This window comes from Lagenorhynchus albirostris, chromosome 12, assembly GCF_949774975.1.
Source record: "Lagenorhynchus albirostris chromosome 12, mLagAlb1.1, whole genome shotgun sequence".
Taxonomy (NCBI): Eukaryota; Metazoa; Chordata; class Mammalia; order Artiodactyla; family Delphinidae; genus Lagenorhynchus; species Lagenorhynchus albirostris.
In genome coordinates this window covers 20,385,165-20,406,207 of record NC_083106.1, presented here as the reverse complement: position 1 = coordinate 20,406,207, position 21,043 = coordinate 20,385,165, and the positions used below count along the sequence as shown (strand labels likewise).

Genomic DNA, 21,043 nt, shown 5'->3' with positions numbered 1-21,043 from the left:
CTTTGTTATTCATGGTGGGCCCTTGGATCACACCTGTGTTTTTTTTTTTTGTTGTTTGCTTTTGTTTTTTAAGAAGCGGTTGGTTGTTATTTATTTATTTATTTTTTGGCTGTACCGCGTGGCATGCGGGATCTTAGTTCCCCGACCAGGGATCGAACCCATGGCCCCTGCAGTGGAAATGGGGAGTCTTAATCACTGGACTGCCAGAGAAGACCCCACACCTCTGTTCATACTCAGGAGATGACTCAGAATGGGGGCTGCTCAGGCCCAAAAGGCCAACCATGGGGTCAGAGAGTTGAGTCTTTGAGGCACAATGATATTAGTACATGCTTTCAACCTCCAGGAAGGGAGGAGGGCTGGAGATTGAGTTCAGTCATGTGGCCAGTGATTCAATCAATTATGCCTATATAGTGAAACCTCAATTAAACTCTGGACACCGAGGCTTGGGGGAGCTTCCTGGTCGGTGAACACATTGATGTGCTGGGAGGGGGACGTGTCCTGATTCCATGGCAAGAAGGCATGTAGACCCTCCCAGATCTCCCCCTATGTATTCTTCATTTGGCTGGTCTTTGGATACAAAGGATTTGTATCCTTTACAATAAAACTGTAATCATAAGTATAGCACTTTCCTGACTTCTCTAAGTCATTCTAGCAAATTATCAAACCTGAAGGGGTAGTAGAAACTCCCGAAATTCGCAACCAGTTGATCAGAAGGGCAGGTAGCCTGGAGACCCCCAGACTTGCAGCTGGTGCCTGAAGTAAAGGCAGGCTTGTTGGGGACTTCCCTTAAACCTACAGAGTCCACGCTAACCGTAGGTGCTTAACATCAGAACTGAACGGTAGTATGGCGGCAACCACGCTGAGAACCACTCTTCCAGGAAATGGCGGTTCAGAGCATCGAGTGCCAGAATCCAATCATCCATCCAGGGCAAGGCAGGGGCACTATCAGGGTCCACCTAGGATGAGAGTGTGAGTATGGAAGGAGGTAGAGGGCAGGCAGGAATGAGATACAAGGGCTTGGCCTTAAAGTCCCTTATGGGAATGAGAGTAGATATTATGAACCAGGACAAAAGGTCAGTGTTGCAAAGTGCCCATAGGTTGTAGCTTAGTGCTCAAAAAAATGAGCTCCATCGTCCCCAGAGGCAGAGGGTACAAAACCACAGGCTCTTTCCAACATCACCACCCCCAGAAGTCACTGGAAGGAAGCTCTCCATTTAAACAGGACTCATTTTATGACTAGGGTGGAATTGAACTAGCACGTGATGGAGTTATCATTGCTATGGCTGGATGGATCGAGAGTCAGTAAGTACACGATTTAAATAATTAAAATCCTTCCCATAAGTGGCTTCTTAAAAAAGTATGCTTCAGGGATCAAAGCTCCTGCCTGTCGCGCCACGTGGCCAGAAAAAAAAAGTATGCTGAGCATACGATCATTTCAATATGTCTTGGTGTCTTGGATTTCTTGATATTTGAAGTCTGAATGGGACGCTCTTTTCAAGGTTGGGTTGTCACTGAGAAAGGTGAACTGACTGGCTGGCTTCCAAGTGGTCTCACAGGGAGACATTTACCTTAATGCATTTACCACATTCCACAGTCTCTCTTAGCTGTCCAGATGCATAATTTCCATCTTGCCACCACTGTAGAGTTGATCCAACTTGGACAAGCCAACTCACACTGTGTAAACATCAGGTGTCTGAAGTATATAAACCAGAATATGTGTTAACTCCTAATACAACAATATGACTAGGATTTCTCTATACATAAAGCTGCTTGGGAAAAAAAGGTTAGAAAAATGTTTTATGGTGAGCATGCAGTGTATTTAGAGTGCCTAATGGCCCAAAGCTCTATGAGATGTACGGCATCCATCTCTACCATGGGGCTGTGCACACCTGCTCTGTGACCAGCCTTCAGGCTCTCTGCGTGGCACAGGTAAGGCCCTGCAATACTTGCCTCTATGACTGTCCCTTTTCTTTGCTTTCTTTATTGATCAGTGTTCTCTGCTGATTGATTCTTCTTTCTTTAAATGTGTTGTTAACTTTAGTCAGGTTACTGTCAAACCTTGCGGGCCTGAGAGCCACTCTGTCTCTTTATCAAGGTGACTTTACCTAACTCTACTCTGGTCCATCACGTAGTGATTTTATTTTGACTCTCAGAGGATAATTTTTAAAAATTATCTTTCTGATTTAAAAATGCACTTTTCATTGGAAAATTCAGAAATATATAAAAATAACTCATAATTCCACCATCTGGTTGAAACATAATTTTTTTTTTACTTACAGTTTGTTTCTGCATTACTGTGAGTATTCTTTTTTTAAAAAAACAGCTCTATTGATATAAAATTTACATATAAAATTCACTCATTTTAAGTGTACAGTTCAATGATTGTTAGTAAATATATGGAGCTGTGCAACCACCATCACGATCCAACTTTAGAACATTTCCATCTGCTCGAATTGATCCCTCATGCCCAATTGCTGGAGCCCCATTCATACCTCCAGCTCCAGCAACCACTAATCCACTTCTGTCTATAGATTTGCCTATCTGGACATTTCATAGCAATGGGTCATATAATATTTGATCTTTTGTTACGGGCCTCTTCCACTTAGCGTAATATTTTTGAGGTTCATTCATGTTGTAGCATGTACTGTTCCTTTTTTTAATTGCAGAATAGTCTTCCATTATGTTTATAGCACATTTTATTTAACCATTCACTACTTGATAGAAGTTTGGATGGTTTCCACTTTTGGGCTATTATAAATAATGATGCTGTGAAGATTTATATGCGAGTCTTGATGTGGACTTAATGTTTTCCTTACTCTTGGGTAGATACCTAGAAGTGAAATTGCTGCACTATGTGGTAAATTTATGTTTAACATTTTAAGAAACTGTCAAACTCTTTTCTAAAGTGGTTGCACCGTTTTAAATTCTGGCCAGCCATGTATGAAGTTTCCAGTTTTTTCATATCATTGCCAACACTTGGTACTGCCTGATTTTTTGGTTGTAGTTATTCTAGTGGGTGTGAAGCAGTATCTCATTATGGTTTTAACTTGCATTTTCCTAATAACTAGTGATGTTGGACATGATTTCATGTGCTTATTAGCCACTTGTATATAGTCTTTGGTGACATGGGCATCAAGCCTTTTGTCTATTTCTAAAATCCAGTTGTTTTCTTATTATTCATTTGAAAGAATTCTTTATATATTCTAGATACTAGTAATTAATCAGACATATAATTTGTAAATTTTTTTCTTTTTCTACAACTTATCTTTTCATTTTCTTGATGGTGTCCTTTGAAGCACAAAATGTTTTAATTTTGATGAAGTCTAATTTAGCATGATTTATACCTTAACTCTACGATCTATTTTGAATTTTTCTGGAGTATAATATGAGACAAGGATCTAAATTCATCTTTGTGCATGTGGGTATTTAATTATTCTAAAATCACTTGTTGAAAAGACAAGTCACATTGAATTGTCTTGGCCCCCTTTTCAAAAATCTAATGACCATAAATGCTTCTGAGCTACAAATGCTGTTCTATTGATTTATATATATTTTTTCTTGAATATCAATACCACGCTGTCTTGATTGCTGTAGTTTTATATGGAGTTTTGAAACTGGTAACTTTGTTTTTCTTTTCGGCAGTTCTACTCTGCTTTTTGAACAGTAGTCACCACTTGGTATGTTTTTTCTATTTCCTTTCTTGCTATCAGTTCCCATACCCGGTTGCTATCAGGGTATCCAATACTAGGACCCCCTTTTTCTTTTCTTCTCCTTCTCCCTCTTCTCCTCTTCCTCCTCCTCCTCTTCTTCCTTCTTTTTTTCACCAGCTCATCTTAGTTGTGCTTTACAAACGTGCCTTGCATTCCTATTGTATTCTGAGAGCAATGCCAGGCCCTATAGGGAGTATGGAGAATGAGCATGATTTCCCTGGTTTCAAGGAGTCCTTTTAGTAGCAGCTTCTGGTTTAGAATCAAAGAGGGCTAAGGGTAAACATTTAGTTATCTTTTGAAAACTCTGAGAGACAGATGGTTGGTCATACCGCGATTCCAACAACATAGCACAGAGCAGATGAGTTTGCGTTGGGAGGTGCCGTGCAATTGTTCTTGCATCTTGGACTCTGCACTTTACACACCCCAGTTTTGTTTTTTTTTTTTTTTTTGCGGTACGCGGGCCTCTCACTGCCGTGGCCTCTCCCGTTGCGGAGTACAGGCTCCGGACGCGCAGGCTCAGCGGCCATGGCTCACAGGCCCAGCCGCTCCGCGGCATGTGGGATCCTCCCGGACCGGGGCACGAACCCGTGTCCCCTGCATCGGCAGGCGGACTCTCAACCACTGCGCCACCAGGGAAGCCCCACCAGCTCATCTTAATCATATACTTAGGTCTGGAAACCAAAGAACACTGTCTTATGTTGATGTAATGCTTTCTATTTCTCACATCATGCATGAGTTACCAACATAGAGAGAGGACTGGAAAATAACAACCCCTGGTATAGTTTCAGAATGGAGAACATGCTTTCAATCACTCCTATATTGATATATAAAGTTCATTATAAAGGAGGTGATAGTCCTGCTGTATTCTCTGGTCTTACCTCACCCAGGGTACTGAGTTCATATCTGGACATCACAAGCTCTTCTAGTAAACACAGCTTGCTTTCCCTCTGGGACATCAACTGTTTCCCCACCTAAGGCCATGCATTTCCAATAAAGATGTCTTTATTCCTAACTCATGACCAGTCAGCATATTGCGTTCTTTTGGTGACAGGGGTTAGCTCAAGGAAAAGCATTCGACACATTCATAGCTACTAATATGCAATGAGATTTTTTCTGGAATTCCTGAAAGATTCCCACTCTTCTCTACTAGACGTGAGATTGTAAGAAGGTAAGACTGGAATTCTTTAACCGTCTTGCTATCCTGAGGGAAAAGCCTGATTGAATTTTTTTCTTGGAGAAATGGAGCTGGGAGATGAGAGAAGCAGCGAATCCTTATTCTGGGGATCTTCTATGAGCCTCTGTTTCAAACCATATCTTTAATGAAACTTATTCTGGAGTTTTAAATTATGTGAGCCAGTAAAATCTCCTTTTTGCCTAAGCTATAGGTTAAACTGGGTTTTCTGCCATATGCAACCAAAATAGTTCTTACTAATTCATTTTAAAAGAGATACTGATAGGGCTTCCCTGGTGGCGCAGTGGTTGGGAGTCCGCCTGCCGATGCAAGGGACACGGGTTCGTGCCCCGGTCTGGGAGGATCCCACGTGCCGCGGAGCGGGTGGGCCTGTGAGCCATGGCCGCTGAGCCTGCGCGTCCGGAGCCTGTGCTCCGCAACGGGAGAGGCCACAGCAGTGAGAGGCCCGCGTACAGCAGGGGAAAAAAAAAAAAAAGAGAGAGACACTGATAAATTAGACTACGCCCAGAGAAGAATTGCCAGGGGGTGAGTGTGACCGGAACCAAGTCAAAGGGGGAGAAACCGAAGAGAGTTTGGCTGAGGAAAGATGGCCTGGTGTGTATGTGTCCCAGGAAAAGAAGGATGTTAAAAGTACGGGAGAGGATACTAAAGAAAGAGAAATATCTTCAAATATTTAATTAGAATTCATGATAGGAAGAACCTGGGAAACAAATTTCGATGCCAAGTGTTAACAATTTAATGTGTCTGAAAATTAAATAAATTGTGTTGATAACATGCTTGCTAAGTCTAGAAGCATTTTAAATCACTTATCAGAGATATTGTGGAGTAAATTCAATAGATGGTGTTTTCTGAACTTCAGTCATTTGAATATAGTCTTCACAATTTTGCCATATGGGAAGGTGCAATTTGTACCATTTTTTGCTCAATGTTTTCTTTGCATCAACTCCTTTTTTGTCTAAATACATTTATTTTTTTAATTAATTTTTTTTTTTTTTTTGCGGTATGCGGGTCTCTCACTGTTGTGGCCTCTCCCCTTGCGGAGCACAGGCTCTGGACGCGCAGGCCCAGCGGCCATGGCTCACGGGCCCAGCCGCTCCGCGGCATGTGGGATCTTCCTGGACCGGGGCACGAACCCGTGTCCCCTGCATCGACAGGCGGACTCTCAACCACTGCGCCACCAGGGAAGCCCTAAATACGTTTATTTTTAAATGAAACTTTAAATCACTACAAAAGAAAAAAGCTCTGTGCCTGTGATCTGGTCTCTGTTTGTTAAAAGGAAAATTAATTGGTTGGAGATATGGTAACACCCAACTGATCATTTCTCTTCCTCCTGTTAGAAGGACTGAAAGAAAATTGAATGGGAATTTTTTTTTCTCACTAAGCAATTCAGTGTTTTTAATGTCATACCTGTGTGACACTTAAAATCATGAATCTATTCACACGTTTGGAAAGCCTACAGCGTGGGTGTAATTCAGACCAGTGTTTCCCAATCTTTTTACAACTTGTCACACACAGAGAACGCTACTGTGTGGCACACTGGGGTAGACGAAGGCGGCTGCTTATCGCTTGGCAGAGACAATGGGCCCAAGGGAGCAGACTCCAGCCCAGGCAGCACCCCACTCCCAGCCCACCTGGGGCAGAGAAGATGGATATATTGACACACAACTACTTCTTCCAGTTAACATTCTATTAATAGTTTTTGCTAGAAGCCTATAATTCTATACAACTCACTCTCTAAGTTTCTGGAATTCAAACCTTCAGCTTGAAGTAGTTACTTTTTGTATGTATGTCTGTGAACTCATAGGCTGACTACAGCCCATCTCTGCACCTTCTGGAATATTCTCTCTTGGAGGATTTGGCATCTCCCTTTGCACATATGACAGAGGAGCAGCAGTGAAATCAAGTTGCTATGTTACAATGGGAAAACAAATCCTCCTTGCTCCCTAACCACCAAATGAAACCACAGACAGCTTCTCTTCTTGGGCTATAAATAGGATTATAAATCCTTTTCTCCAACTGATACCTTGGAAAGTCTGACTCAGTAAAAATGTGGTGTGAGTGTGTAAAGAAACCTTTTTTACAATCCTTCTAATCTTACATGTATAAATGCACTATAGTTCTGAAAACAATTGGTTCATTCTAAACCAAGTAGATGAGCAGGTAAGAGGAAATCGCTGTCTTTAAGAGCATAGCTTTTGGCTGGGGTTACCTTATTTGGAAGAATTTGAAATGTTGCTAAGGCTCCCTGTGGCTCTATGACTGGCGAACATCTGATACCAGTTTACAGATTCCATGATTCACTAAAGGATTTTGGTCTGTTTCTACTCCTTTAGTCCCCTGTCTTTATCCTAAATATTTCCCCACAAACAGACTTCAGCATTTTCCTAAATGGACAGATTATTTCTCTGAGTATATTTGCGTGGGGTTTTGTTTTGTTTTGTTTTGTTTTTGCATTGTCTTTTTTTTTTCTAATTGTGGTGGTTTACTGTCACTGGTATTTTTCTTTTGAGTTCCTTTCTTGGGTGGGAGATCATTTTTGGCTTCAGACTGGAATGTCCCGGAATAACTGCTGTTTAAAAGACTTTACTTGTGTATTGCAGTTTTAAGGAACTCTTATGATTGAGGCTGAGATCTATCTACAGGCACCTAATAGAGTGGGAATATTTATACCTCTGATTTCTGCAATAAGAGTCCCACTACTTCAAAGTACATTTAGCCCAATTCTCTTCTCAGGCCTGGAAGATGCAAAGCAATAAATGGACACCTAGAGACTGAATGTTTTATGTCCCCCCAAATTCATATGTTGAAACCTAATCCCCAGTGTGATGGTATTTGGAGGTGGGGTCATTGGGAGTTAATTAGGTCATGAGGGTGGAGCCCTTATGAATGGGATTAGTGCCCTTATAACAAAGACCCCAGAGAACTCCCTTCCCCTTCTGCCCTGTGAAGACACAGCCAAAAGACAACTGTTTATAAACCAGACATCAAATTTGCTGGCGCCGTGATCTTAGACTTTCCAGCCTCCAGAACTATAAGAAATAAATGCTTGCTGTTTAAGCCACCCAGTTCATGGTATTTTTGTTGTAGTAGCCCAAATGGATTAAGACTGGATGTTACAGCAAGAGACAGGATTTTGATTCTCAGTGCTTTTCAATCATCTGAGGACCTTGTTAAAATGCAGATTCTGAGTCAGTAGGTCTGGAGTAGGGACTGAGAAATTGTCTTTCTAACAAATTCCTAGATGACGCCGATGCTGCTGGTCTAGGCGCCATAGTTTGAGAACCATTGGTGTATAGTATTTCCCATATTGGCCTGAAGTTAAGGCTCATCAGAAGTGGCTGTTGTATAGACAAAATACCAAATCTTTCCCTGGGAACAGTGATTCAGTCCTAAAGTCTGCTTTGGGACTTTAGTCCCCTGTTTCAAGAACTTCTTCATGCTCTGGTTCCAAACTACTTCTTGACCTGACCTACTGATACTCCTCTACTCTCCATTCATTCATTTTCCTCCCACCCTTCCTTCCTTTCCTCTTTCTCTCCCTTCCTTCTTCCCAACAAATATTTGTTTAACATGTCCTTGGGATTTATATCTGAATAAGAGAGACAGACTCTACCCTTACAGATAATAGACAAGTAAACAGATAAATAAACAGGAGAATTACAATTTGTGATACACGCTAAGAAGGAAGTAAATAGGGTGATGAGATGCAGAGGTATGGGGCAGAGGTGGGAAACCATTTAAGCCAAAGTTGTCAGGGGTGTTCTCTAAAGAAGACAGTTAAGCTAATATTCTTATTGAACCCTCCAGCCTACACCTCACTGCTTGCTGAATGTACCTGTTTTTTGCAGACACATTGCCTTTGTTCATGCTGTTTTTTTCACCATAAGTGTCATCTCACTAATCCCATCTGCCAATTAATTAAAGAGCAATCTAAATGCCACTGCCTTCATCCAGGTTCCCCCACCCCTCTGAGCTCCTAAAGCACCAATTATACTTCTGATCTTGTCTTCATATTCTGCCTTAAATTGTAGTTGTTTTGAGATAATAATAGCTGTATTTCGTGAGGGTGCTTTATTAGATTGCATACATTATCTCAAATTACTCAACAGCACTGGCGGGTGATCTTGTTATTTCCATATTACAGGTAAAGAAACTGAGACTTGGAGAAGCTAAGTAATTTGCCCAAAGTCACACAACAAATAAGCGACAGAGGTGAGATTCAAAGTATGCCCTCCCAGTTGGTCTGTTTTATCTCCTGTAGTTGATCTTAAGCACCATGAAGGAAATGACTATTTTATCTCTGTATTTTTTTTTTTTTTTGCTGTGCCTCATGGCTTGGGGAATCTTAGTTCCCTGACCAGGGATATAACTCGGGGCCCTCAGCAGTGAGAACATGAAGTCCTAACCACTGGAGAGCCGGGGAATTCCCTGTATCTTTATTTATTTATTTATTTTAAAAGATTTATTATTTATTTATTTATTTAATTTATTTTTGGTTGCTTCAGGTCTTACTTGTGGCATGCAGGATCTTTGTTGAGGCACGTGGGCTCTTGGTTGTGGTGCATGTGTTTCTATCTAGTTGTGGCGTGCGGCTTTTCTCTCTCTAGTTGTGGTATGCAGGCTCCAGGGTGCATGGGCTCTGTACTTTGCGGCACGTGGGCTCTAGCTGAGGCATGCGAGCTCAGTAGTTGTGGCACGCAGGCTTAGTTGCCCCGCAGCATGTGGGATCTTATTTCCCTGACTAAGGGAACTAAGGGATTGAACCTGCGTCCCCTGCATTGTAAGGTGGATTCTTTACCACTGGACCACCAGGGAAGTCCCTCCCTGTATCTTTAAATTTAAAAAAAAATCAAGTTGCAGAAGACTCCTAACATTAGTGTAACACTAAAGAGAAAAAAAATTAAAAGAGAACAGAATTCCCTTTCCATCTTATATTAGTTTGCTAAGGCGCTATAACAAAGTGCATATCTTGAGTGGCTTGAACAAGAGAAATTTTTTTTTAACGTCTTTATTGGAGTATAACTGCTTTACAATGGTGTGTTAGTTTCTGCTTTATAACAAAGTGAATCAGCTTTACATATACATATATCTCCATATCTCCTCCCTCTTGCATCTCCCTCCCACCCTCCCTATCCCTCCCCTCTAGGTGGACACAAAGCACCGAGCTGATCTCCCTGTGCTGTGCAGCTGCTTCCCACTAGCTATCTAGTTTACATTTGGTAGTGTATATATGTCCATGCCACTCTCTCACTTCGTCCTAGCTTACCCTTCCCCCTCCCCGTGTCCTCAAGTCCATTCTCTACGTCTGCGTCTTTATTCCTGTCCTGCCCCTAGGTTCTTCATAACCATTTTTTTTTTTTTAGATTCCATATATATGTGTTAGCATACGGTATTTGTTTTTCTCTTTCTGACTTACTTCACTCTGTATGACAGACTCTGGGTCCATCCACCTCACGACAAATAACTCAATTTCATTTCTTTTTATGGCTGAGTAATATTCCATTGTATATATGTGCCACATCTTCTTTATCCATTCACCTGTCGATGGACACTTAGGTTGCTTCCATGTCCTGGCTATTGTAAATAGAGCTGCAGTGAACATTGTGGTACATGACTCTTTTTGAATTATGGTTTTCTCAGGGTATATGCCCAGTAGTGGGATTGCTGGGTCGTATGGGAGTTCTATTTTTAGTTTCTTAAGGAACCTCCATACTGTTCTCCATAGTGGCTGTATCAATTTGCATTCCCACCAACAGTGCAAGAGGGTTCCCTTTTCTCCACACCCTCTCCAGCATTTACTGTTTGTAGATTTTTTGATGATGGCCATTCTGACTGGTGTGAGGTGATACCTCATTGTAGTTTTGATTTGCCTTTCTCTAATGATTAGTGATGTTGAGCATCCTTTCATGTGTTTGTTGGCGATCTGTATATCTTCTTTGGAGAAATGTCTATTTAGGTCTTCTGCCCATTTTTGGATTGGGTTGTTTGTTTTTTTGATATTGAGCTGCATGAGCTGCTTGTATATTTTGGAGATTAATTCTCTGTCAGTTGCTTCATTTGCAAGTATTTTCTCTCATTCTCAGGGTGAACAAGAGAAATTTATTGTCTCACAGCCCTAGAGGCTAAAAGTCTGAGATCAAGGTATCAGCAGGACCATACTCCTTCTGAAGGTGCAGGGAAGTATTGTTCTGGGTCTCCCTCCTGGTTTCTGGTAGTTCCTTGGTTTAAGGCAGCATAACTCTGCTCTTCCATGGTGTTCTCCCGTGTGTGAATCTCTGTGCCCAAATTTCCCTTTTTTTTTTCTCCCTTTTTATAAGGACACCAGTCACATTGGATTAGGAGCCCATCCTACTGACCTCACCTTAACTTAACTAATTATGTATGTAAAAATCCCATTTCCAAATAAGGTCACATTCTGAGCTACTATGGGTTAAGACTTCACATATGAACTTTTAGGGGATACAGTTCAACTGTGGACGAAGTGTCACTGCCTGCCTTGTCATCAAGGCATCAGCCACTGCAGCCACTCCTCTGCAGTGCACACTGAGGGATTCGGGATGAAGAAAACTGGACGCTGGCCCTAGATAGATAAGGTGCATATCAAAGGAATGATTTCAATGAGCCCAGACTCTTGCATCTTCCTATACATAGAAAAGTGCTAAATTCATTAACTTGAGATGTCTGTTTTTTCTTTAATTAACAGTAATCTTTTGATGTTCCAACTATGTGGGCTTTTTTTTTTCTTTTTGCAAAAACTCCTATATATCCTGATTCCTCCCTTACCTCTTCCGAACAGCCCCTTAGAGCTATCTGAGAGGGTGTCTGCCAGGCTTAAGTCCTCAGTATGCCTGCTGAATAAAACATAATTCTCAACTTTTAGGTTGTGAAGTTTTTTAGGTCAACACAACCCATAACACGTTTCTACTTCATAGCTTTAATGCTGATCCCTAACCTAGAGAACCTGATGTAGTTCTCCTATTTGTCCTTTCCCAAAGCCAACACTGCAGAGGGGTCAAATGATCAATTTAGACAAGGTTCACTGTGCCAAAATTGAACCTATTCCTAGCTTCGATCTCTAATAGATGTAGTTGTCCTACAGTCACTCCAGCTCCAATGTTATTGAGTTTTCACATAAGCAAAAGAGGTCACCTACATAACACCAAAAAGTTGGTCTGCCTTAAGCTGTGATAACTTGTGATTCCTTCTGCCCCTCACTAAAGGGGTGTGTTGATTTCTGTGTATAACATTACAATATCTAGCAGTTATGTTTGACGATGCTTAAAATACTTAAACCTTTATTTCAAAATCGGTTTAACTTAGTAAGTTAAACTGGGCATAAACCTTTTCGTGTCCCTCATTTCTTGTCAGTAGGAAAAAAGCTTCATCCTCCTAGACCTTCCCTAAGTTCCAAAGAGCAGATTCAAACAGTTACTAAATAGGGAGGAGAAGTAATGCAGAAACAAAAGAAGAGCTGTCAAGAAACGATAGTGCAGCTATAAAGCAGGGTCCTGGTTCCTCCTCAAGGGATATACATAGTATTATCTTCGAGTTCTTCTACACGAACTAAAGCCCCTGCCCAGGTAGAGGACAGTAACTGCAGGTTGAGCTCAAGATTCCTGGAACACAGCCCTGTTACCTCACCACCAACCAATCAGAAGAAAGTCACACACTCTTAGCCCTCACACCAAATTTTGCTTATTAAAAACTTCTCTCCCAAAGGGGACTTCCCTGGTGGTCCAGTGGTTAAGAATCCGCCTTCCTATGCAGGGGATGCAGGTTTGATCCCTGGTTGGGGAACTAAGATCTCACGTGCCACAGGGCAACCAAGCCTGCACACCAAAACCAGAGAGAAGCCCACACACTGCAACTAGAGAGAAGCCTGCGTGCCACTAGAGAGAAGTCCGCATGCCACAACGAAGAGCCTGCGTGCTACAATGAAGGATCCCAGGTGCTGCAGCTATGATCCAATGCAGCTAATAAATAAATAAGTAAATATCTAAAAAATAAAAAAATAAAAATTCTTCCCCCAAACCACTGGGGAGTTCAGGGTTTCTGAGCACAAACCACCTGTTTTCCTTGCTTGGCCCTGCAGTAAACCTTTCCCTGCTCCAAACTCCGACGTTTTAGTTTGTTTGGTCTCACTGTGTGTCAGGCACACAAACTTGCATTCAGTAACAATATTAATATCAAGAAATATTGCTAATCAAGAAAGAAGTGCTGCTGGTAATTTAGGAAGCCCTAAATGGGAAATGGCCTATACACAGTACGTCATAATGCAAAATAGGTTAGAATGTTGCAAAGTCAAATTTTTAAAGTCCAATCAATCACAAAGCACAGGGCATGTAAATGTTAACAATACTGACTAGGCCAATAGGGCATTTTGCTTAATAGACTACAGAATTCCTGAGGAGAGAGATTCTGTCATCTGACTCAGCTTTGATCCCCAACAATGCCTAGCTCAGGGCATTGCACAGAACAGATTTTGATACATTAAATTGAATGAAGTTTTTTAAAATGTGGCTTATCTCCTTAACAGAGATAGGAAGAATTCAAAGTTAAATTTAAGAAGTAAAAAAAGTAAAACTCTACTTGCCAGGAACTGTTCTAACTACAGAGACTGAAGTAGACTCTATTATCTCCATCCTAAAGATAAAGGAACAGAGAGATTAAGTAGCTCACACAACTAGGGAATAATAACTGTGGGAATTCACACCTAGGGAGTTTACATTTAAAACTATTACAGGGCTTCCCTGGTGGCTCAGTGGTTAAGAATCCACCTGCCAATGCAGGAGGCACAGGTTCGAGCCCTGGTCTGGGAAGAGCCCACATGCGGCAGAGCAACTAAGCCCGTGTGCCACAACTACTGATCCTGAGTGCCTAGAGCCCGTGCTTCACAACAAGAGAAGCCACCGCAATGAGAAGCCTGCACACCGCAACGAACAGTAGCCTCTGCTTGTCGCAACTAGAGAAAGCCCGCGTGCAGCAATGAAGACCCAGCACAGCCAAAAATAAATAAATTTATTAAAAAAGAAACAAAAACAAAAACCATTACAGTCCACATTCTCAGCATTGTGCTGTATGTCAGTTAAAAACACTGGTGAATAGCCAGAGATCCAGAGCTTCCCTTTCCCTAAGGAATTCTTCAACTGAGAGGTTTGCTGTCAGATTACCAGTGTATTGCTCCTGTTGAGTTCAAGAAGTACACTGTAGGGATTATGCATTCCACCTCTGGCATTACTCTATACCTAGGTTCAAATTTTGGCTTTGGCATATTGTGCTACCAACTTTTCCAAACTCAGTTTCATCATCTGTAAGATAAGGCTAATTATTTCTACCTCATAGAGTTGTGATTTCCTGTTTGAAGCATTTAACACAGTTCTTGGTACATAATAAAAACTCAATAAATGATATCTACAAAGTATACTTATTTTGTGAGTAATATGTCATTGTATGAATTTACACAACTTGTTTATTCACTGTTGATATGTATTTGGGTTGTTACTATTGACTATTACAAATAAAGCTACTAGGAACATTCTTATACAAGTCTTTGTATGGACTTATGCTTTAATTTCTCTTGGGTAAATTCCTAGAGTGGAAGAGGAGATATAGTCTTAGTTTTTATGAAATTGACAAAGTGTTTTCCAACGTGGTTGTACCATTTGATATTCCCACTAGCAGTGGGTGAGAGTTCCAATTCCTCTACATTCTTATCAACACTTGGTATGTCAGTTTTATTTATTTATTTATAGAATTTGTGTGTGTGTGTAGTAAAAAATCATGAATTGACCATCTTAACTATTTTTTAGCATACAGTTCATTAGTGTTAAGTATATTTACATTGTTGTGAAACATCTTCAGAACCTTTTAATCTTGCCGAACTGAAAATCTATACCCATTAAATGACTCCCCTTTGCCCCTTCTCCCCAGCCCTTAGCAACAACTATCCTACTTTCTGTCTCTATGAATTTGACTACTTTAGATACCTCATATAAGTGAACTCATACAGCATTTGTCCTTTTGTGACTGGATAATTTCACATAACCTAATGTCCTCAAGATTCATCCATGTTGTAGCATATGACAAGATTTCCTTGCTTTTTAAGGTGGCATAGTATTCCATTGTATGTATATTCATTTTGTTTGTCCATTCATCTGTTGATGGACATTTTTGTTGCTTCTACCTTTTGGCTATTGTGAATAGTGCTGCTATGCACATGGATGTGCAAACATCTCCTAGACTATGCTTTCAATTTTTTTGGGATATATATATCCAGAAGTAAGATTTCTGGATTATATAGTAGTTCTATTTAAATTAAAATTGTATGAGTAATTAAATTAGTAATTAATTTAAGGTAATTAATTAATTAAAGCAGCAATCAAAAATAATATGAAGAGCTGCCAAACTGTTTTCCAAGGTGCTTGCACCATTTAAAAATCCCACCAACAGTGCATCAACTTCTCCACATCGCTGTCAGCACTTGTTCATTTCTTTCTTTTTGTCTTTCTTTCTCTCTTTCTTTATTTCACAGTAGCCTTCTCAATGAATATGAGGTTATCTCATTGTGGTTTTAATTTGCATTTCTTTGATGATTAGTGATGTTGAGCATTCTTTCATACACTTGTTGGTCAGTTGTCTTTGGAGAAATATCTATTCAAGTCCTTTGTCCATTTTTAAAATTGGGTTAACTGATTTTTTTGTTGTTGAATTGTAGGAGTTCTTTATATATTCAGGATATTAATACCTTATTAGCTATAAGATTTTCAAATATTTTCTTGCATTTTGAAAAGTTGCCTTTTCACTCTATTGATCATGTCTTTTGATTAAAAATGTCTTTAAGTTTGATGTAGTCCCATTTGTCTACTTTTTGCTTTTGTTGCCTGTGCTTTTGGTTTCATATACAAGAACTGATTACCAAATTTAATGCATGAAAAATTTCCCCCTATATTTTCTCCTAGGAGTTTTGCAGTTTTAAGTCTTATGTTTAGGTCTTTATTCCATTATGAGCCAATTAAGCGCCCAACTTCATTATTTGTATGTGAATATCCAGGTTTCCTGGCACTATTTGTTGAAGAAACTGCCCTTTTACCATTGAGTGGTCTTGTCACACTTGTCAAAGATCATTTGAGCACATACTCAAGGGTTTATTTCCAGGCTCCTTATTCTATTTCATTGGCCTATCAACACTGTTTTGATTACCATTTCATAATATGTTTTTAAGGCAGTAAGTGTGAGTCCTCCAACTTTGTTATTTTTCAAAATTATTTTGGCTATTCAGGGTCCTTTGTGATTCCATATGAATTTTAGGATGATTTTTTTCTATTTCTGCAAAAACTTCCATTGAGATTTTGATAGGGATTGCGTTGAATCTGTAGATCACTTTGGGTGGTATGGACATTTTAGCATTATTAAGTCTTCCAATCCACAAACATGAAATGTATTTCCATTTATTTGTTTCTTTTTAAATTTCTTTCAACAATGTTCTATAGCTTTCAGTGTACTTGCATTTCATTTCCTTAAGTATATTCCTAAGTACTTTTTGATGTTATTGCAAATGCAATTGTTTTCTTAATTTCCTTTTCCAATTGGTAATTGTTAGTATATAGAAATGCAACTGATTTTGGTGAGTGGATTTTATATCCTGCAACTTTGCTGAATTTATTAGTTCTAACAGGTTTGTGTGTGTGCGCATGTGTAATCTTTAGGGTTTTCTACATAAAAGATCACGTCATCTGCAAACAGATAATTTTACTTTTTCTCTTCCAACTTGGATGGCTTTTATTCCTTCTTTTTCTTGCTTGATTGCACTGGGTAGTACTGACAATACTATGTTGAATAGAAGTGGTGAAAGTGGGCATCCTTATCTTATTCTTGATCTTAGAGGAAAAGTTTTCAGCCTTTCACCATTGAGTATGGTATTAGCTATAGGCTTTTTGTATATTGGCTTTATTATGTTGGTGGTTTATTATGAAGGTAATTTCCTTCAGTTCCTATTTGGTTAAGTGTTTTTACATTAAAGTGTGTTAGATCTTGTCAAATACTTTTTCTGCATCAGTTGAGATGATTATGTGCTTTTTGTCCTTCAGTCTGTGAATTTGGTCTATTATATTGATTGATTTTCATATGTTGAAACATACTTGCCTTCCAGAAATAAATCTGGCTTGGTCATGATGTATAATCCTTTTAATGTGCTGTCGAATTTAGTTTGCTATCATTTTGTTGAGGATTTTTGCATTAATAGTCATCAGGGATATTAGTCTGTAGTTTTCTTATAGTGTCTTTATTTGGCTTTGGTATCAGGGTAATGCTATAATCATAGAATGAATTTGGATGTGTTCCCTCCTGCTCAACTTTAGGCAAGAGTTTGAGAAGAATAAGAGTTAATTCTTCTTTAAATGTTTGGTAGACTTCAGTAATATCAGCTGGTCTTGAGCTTTTCTTTGTTAGGAGAGATATATCCATCTATCTCTCTCTGTATATATCTCCTTGTCATTAGAAACTATAAAGAATATACATGATTTGGAAATCAGACTGTACCAAACAATGGCCAAAGAAGAATCATCCATTTTATGCCTTCTCTTTTTAAAAAAAATTTTTTTAACATCTTTATTGGAGTATAATTGCTTTACAATGGTGTGTTAGTTTCTGCCTTATAACAAAGTGAATCAGTTATACATATACATATGTCCCCATATCTCTTCACTCTTGGGTCTCCCTCCCTCCCACCCTCCCTATCCCACACCTCTAGGTGGACACAAAGCACCGAGCTGATCTCCCTGTGCCATGCGGCTGCTTCCCACTAGCTATCTATTTTACGTTTGGTAGTGTATATATGTCCATGCCACTCTCTCACTTCGTCCTAGCTTACCCTTCCCCCTCCCCATATCCTCAAGTCCATTCTCTAGTAGCTCTGCATATTTATTCCAGTCTTGCCCCTAGGTCCTTCATGACCTTTTTTTTTTTTAGATTCCATATATATGTGTTAGCATACGGTATTTGTTTTTCTCTTTCTGACTTACTTCACTCTGTATGACACACTCTAGGTCCATCCACCTCACTACAAATAACTCAATTTCATTTCTTTTTATGGCTGAGTAATATTCCATTGTATATATGTGCCACATCTTCTTTATCCATTCACCTGTCGATGGACACTTAGGTTGCTTCCATGTCCTGGCTATTGTAAATAGAGCTGCAGTGAACATTGTGGTACATGACTCTTTTTGAATTATGGTTTTCTCAGGGTATATGCCCAGTAGTGGGATTGCTGGGTCATATGGTAGTTTTATTTTTAGTTTTTTAAGGAACATCCATACTGTTCTCCATAGTGGCTGTATCAATTTACATTCCCACCAACAGTGCAAGAGGGTTCCCTTTTCTCCACACCCTCTCCAGAATGTACTGTTTGTAGATTTTTTGATATATTATTGGCTATAGTGTTTGTTGCTTGTCTCTTCAAATTATTTTTTACTTGTGCATTTCCTTGCATCTACTTTCCCTTCCATATAAATTCGAGACCCTTTTTTCACATACTATTATGCCAAGTCTCTGTGACCTGGCCAGAATACAGATATTCTGTGCCATGTTGTCTTGACTGACATTGCCCATTTGGTATACCTTACTTTCCCCTGATCACCACATCTCATTTACTGCTAGAGAAAATACTGTTGCTGGATTTTTCCTTTCCACCTGTCTCATGACAGAGTCCTGACCCACTTGCCCTTGTAAGGGAACACAATTCAGAGATCTTTTGAGAACCAAACTGCTAGCTATTTGAGACTCATCTTAAACTGATGAAATACTTGTAATACAGGTTTTTGAAACATGGCTTCTATTTTTTTTCTTACAATCTTTAGTCTTTCCTGATGCTCTAGACCTGACATCAGAGAGCTGGGAGATCTGTTGGGAGGTTTTTGTTTACTGATTCAATCTCCTTACTGGTTATTGGTCTGTTCAGATTTTCCTTTTCTTCGTGATTTAGTTTTGGCAGGTTGTGTGTTTCTAGGAATTTTTCCATTTCTTCTAGGTTACCCAATTTGTTGGCATACAATTGTTCATACTATTCTTTCATAATCCTTTTTATTTCGGTAGCATTGGTTGAAATCATTTCTGACTTTAGTTATATTTTTTCTTTAAGCGTTTCTCAATTTTACTGATCTTTAAAAAAAAAGCAACCCTTAGCTTTATTGACTTTTTCTATTTTTTTCTATTCTCAATTTCATTAATTTCTGCTCTAATCTTTGTTATATCCATAAGATAGTAATTTTATGTTATGTTTTTTATCATAATTTTTAAAATTTTAAACATTTTTAAAAAAAGAGATGAATTTCCCTAGGGGAAGGAACAAGAGTGAGGAGAAGGGTCCTGAGAAAACTTCTGGAGATCGATCGATTTTCTTGATTGTGGTGATGGTTTCACAAATATAAACATATGTCAAAACTCATCAAATTGTACATTTTACATATGTATAGTTTATTGTATGTAATTATACCTTAATAAAGCTATCAAGTTGCAGATTTCTAAAAACAAGTCAAATATTTAAATTTGCGGGCATACGTTATTCCAAATGATGTTTTTTCTAAGTGTAATCTATTCAAAATTCCTTCACTTAAAAGTCAATATTTGATAGTATTTGTCTCTTGCACTTTGTGTGTTCCTGGTTCTCCAGTTTTGATCCTGATCTGCTATTCAATTTTGAGCCCGTCACTCTCAGTTTCCTTTGGTAGAGGCAGCACTACAAGGGACTGAAGTTCAACAGAGACACGCTCGCAACCATTTTTCAATTAGACTCTTTCATCATCATATTTTCAGATAGATATTCATTCCATCAAAGAAGCTTGTATCTATGAAATGATCTTTTTCTCTTAATTTTTAAAAGCAGATAGTGTTTATGACACTATTGCAGACACTTCATATGTTTAACTTTGGAGATTTATTTTTCAAGAGCTTTATTTATCAACAATAAAGCCAGCAATGATGTTATACTACCCCAGATGGCTTTAAGATGCTGTGTTGCTGAAATTGTACAGTTTGTCACAGATGTGACTACTTTTACACTAGTACTTTGAAAAATCTACAACCCCTCTTTGTTAAAGCAACTGAACCTAAAATACTAATATGTGCTCTATAATATATGAAAGGTGTTTTATGACAGGCAGACCTATGGGCAATTTGGCATTTTTCTCTTTGATTCTTAATTATTACCAACGTAATCATACCAGGTTCAATGTAATCACAAGATTCTTCCCTGTTTTTGCCTTCAAAACTAGAAATTCCCACTTTTTCATCTAATTGATTTCATTATATACTCCACCACCTTGTACACCTACAGCAACTCCAAATTCACCTAGTGGTTTCATCTCCAATTTAAATCTACTGGCTCCAATCATCCCTGTTGAAGGCTATGGCTTCAACGTAATTTATTCAGCATTTTATTCAAAAGATATTTATTGAACATCAAACTACATGCCAGGGCGCTATACCAGATACATGGTAGTGAATAAGGAAAAACATAATCACTCTCATGGAATTTATAGTCTAATTGGCAGACAGATATTGAACAAGCAATTATAAGATTAATGAGTGTAACTATAAAGGAAGTACAGAATGTTTGCTATGGGAACATTCCTTTTTCCTCTGGGCTTCAGGGGGCAAAACCACTAGGTTAAAAATGAGCATGTATTCCTTCCAACTCCCTGCTCCTGGCAACCCACAGGAAAGATTCCACATAGGGAATATCGTGTCAAGAAGTAGAAACAAGCCCCTATGACTAATTTTTTTTTTTCCTTTTTAGGAAAGTTGAAGCATGCTTCCTAACAAGAGGCATTCTTCCGGCTTAGCTGCTGGCTGAGCAAGACTAGGCATTTATAACAATTCTCCTAGTTTTCTCTTGGTGGCTACAGTTGTCCCCCATATTTTATAAGCTATCCCTGTCTGGGAGATACCTAGAAACACCCTCAACAAAAGATCCCGTTCCGATGTTTTTAAACAATAGTTCAGAGAGTTGTTAGACCATATCTACAAATTGGTTTCATGAGAGCCTTAAGGAGAGTTTTTGTTTTCTTTTGTCTTAGATTTCTTGACATACCTGGGAGCTCTCAGAGAAAAGACTTTATTGACTTTAAGGCTATGTTTACAAGTC

At 39.1% G+C, this 21,043-nt stretch overlaps 1 pseudogene; it reads right to left on the bottom strand.

Annotated features, from left to right (window-relative positions):
* LOC132530913 (single-stranded DNA-binding protein, mitochondrial-like) overlaps positions 1-18,728 on the bottom strand; it is a 37,190-nt pseudogene extending 18,462 nt beyond the window's left edge.
* Positions 18,729-21,043: the final 2,315 nt, after the last annotated feature.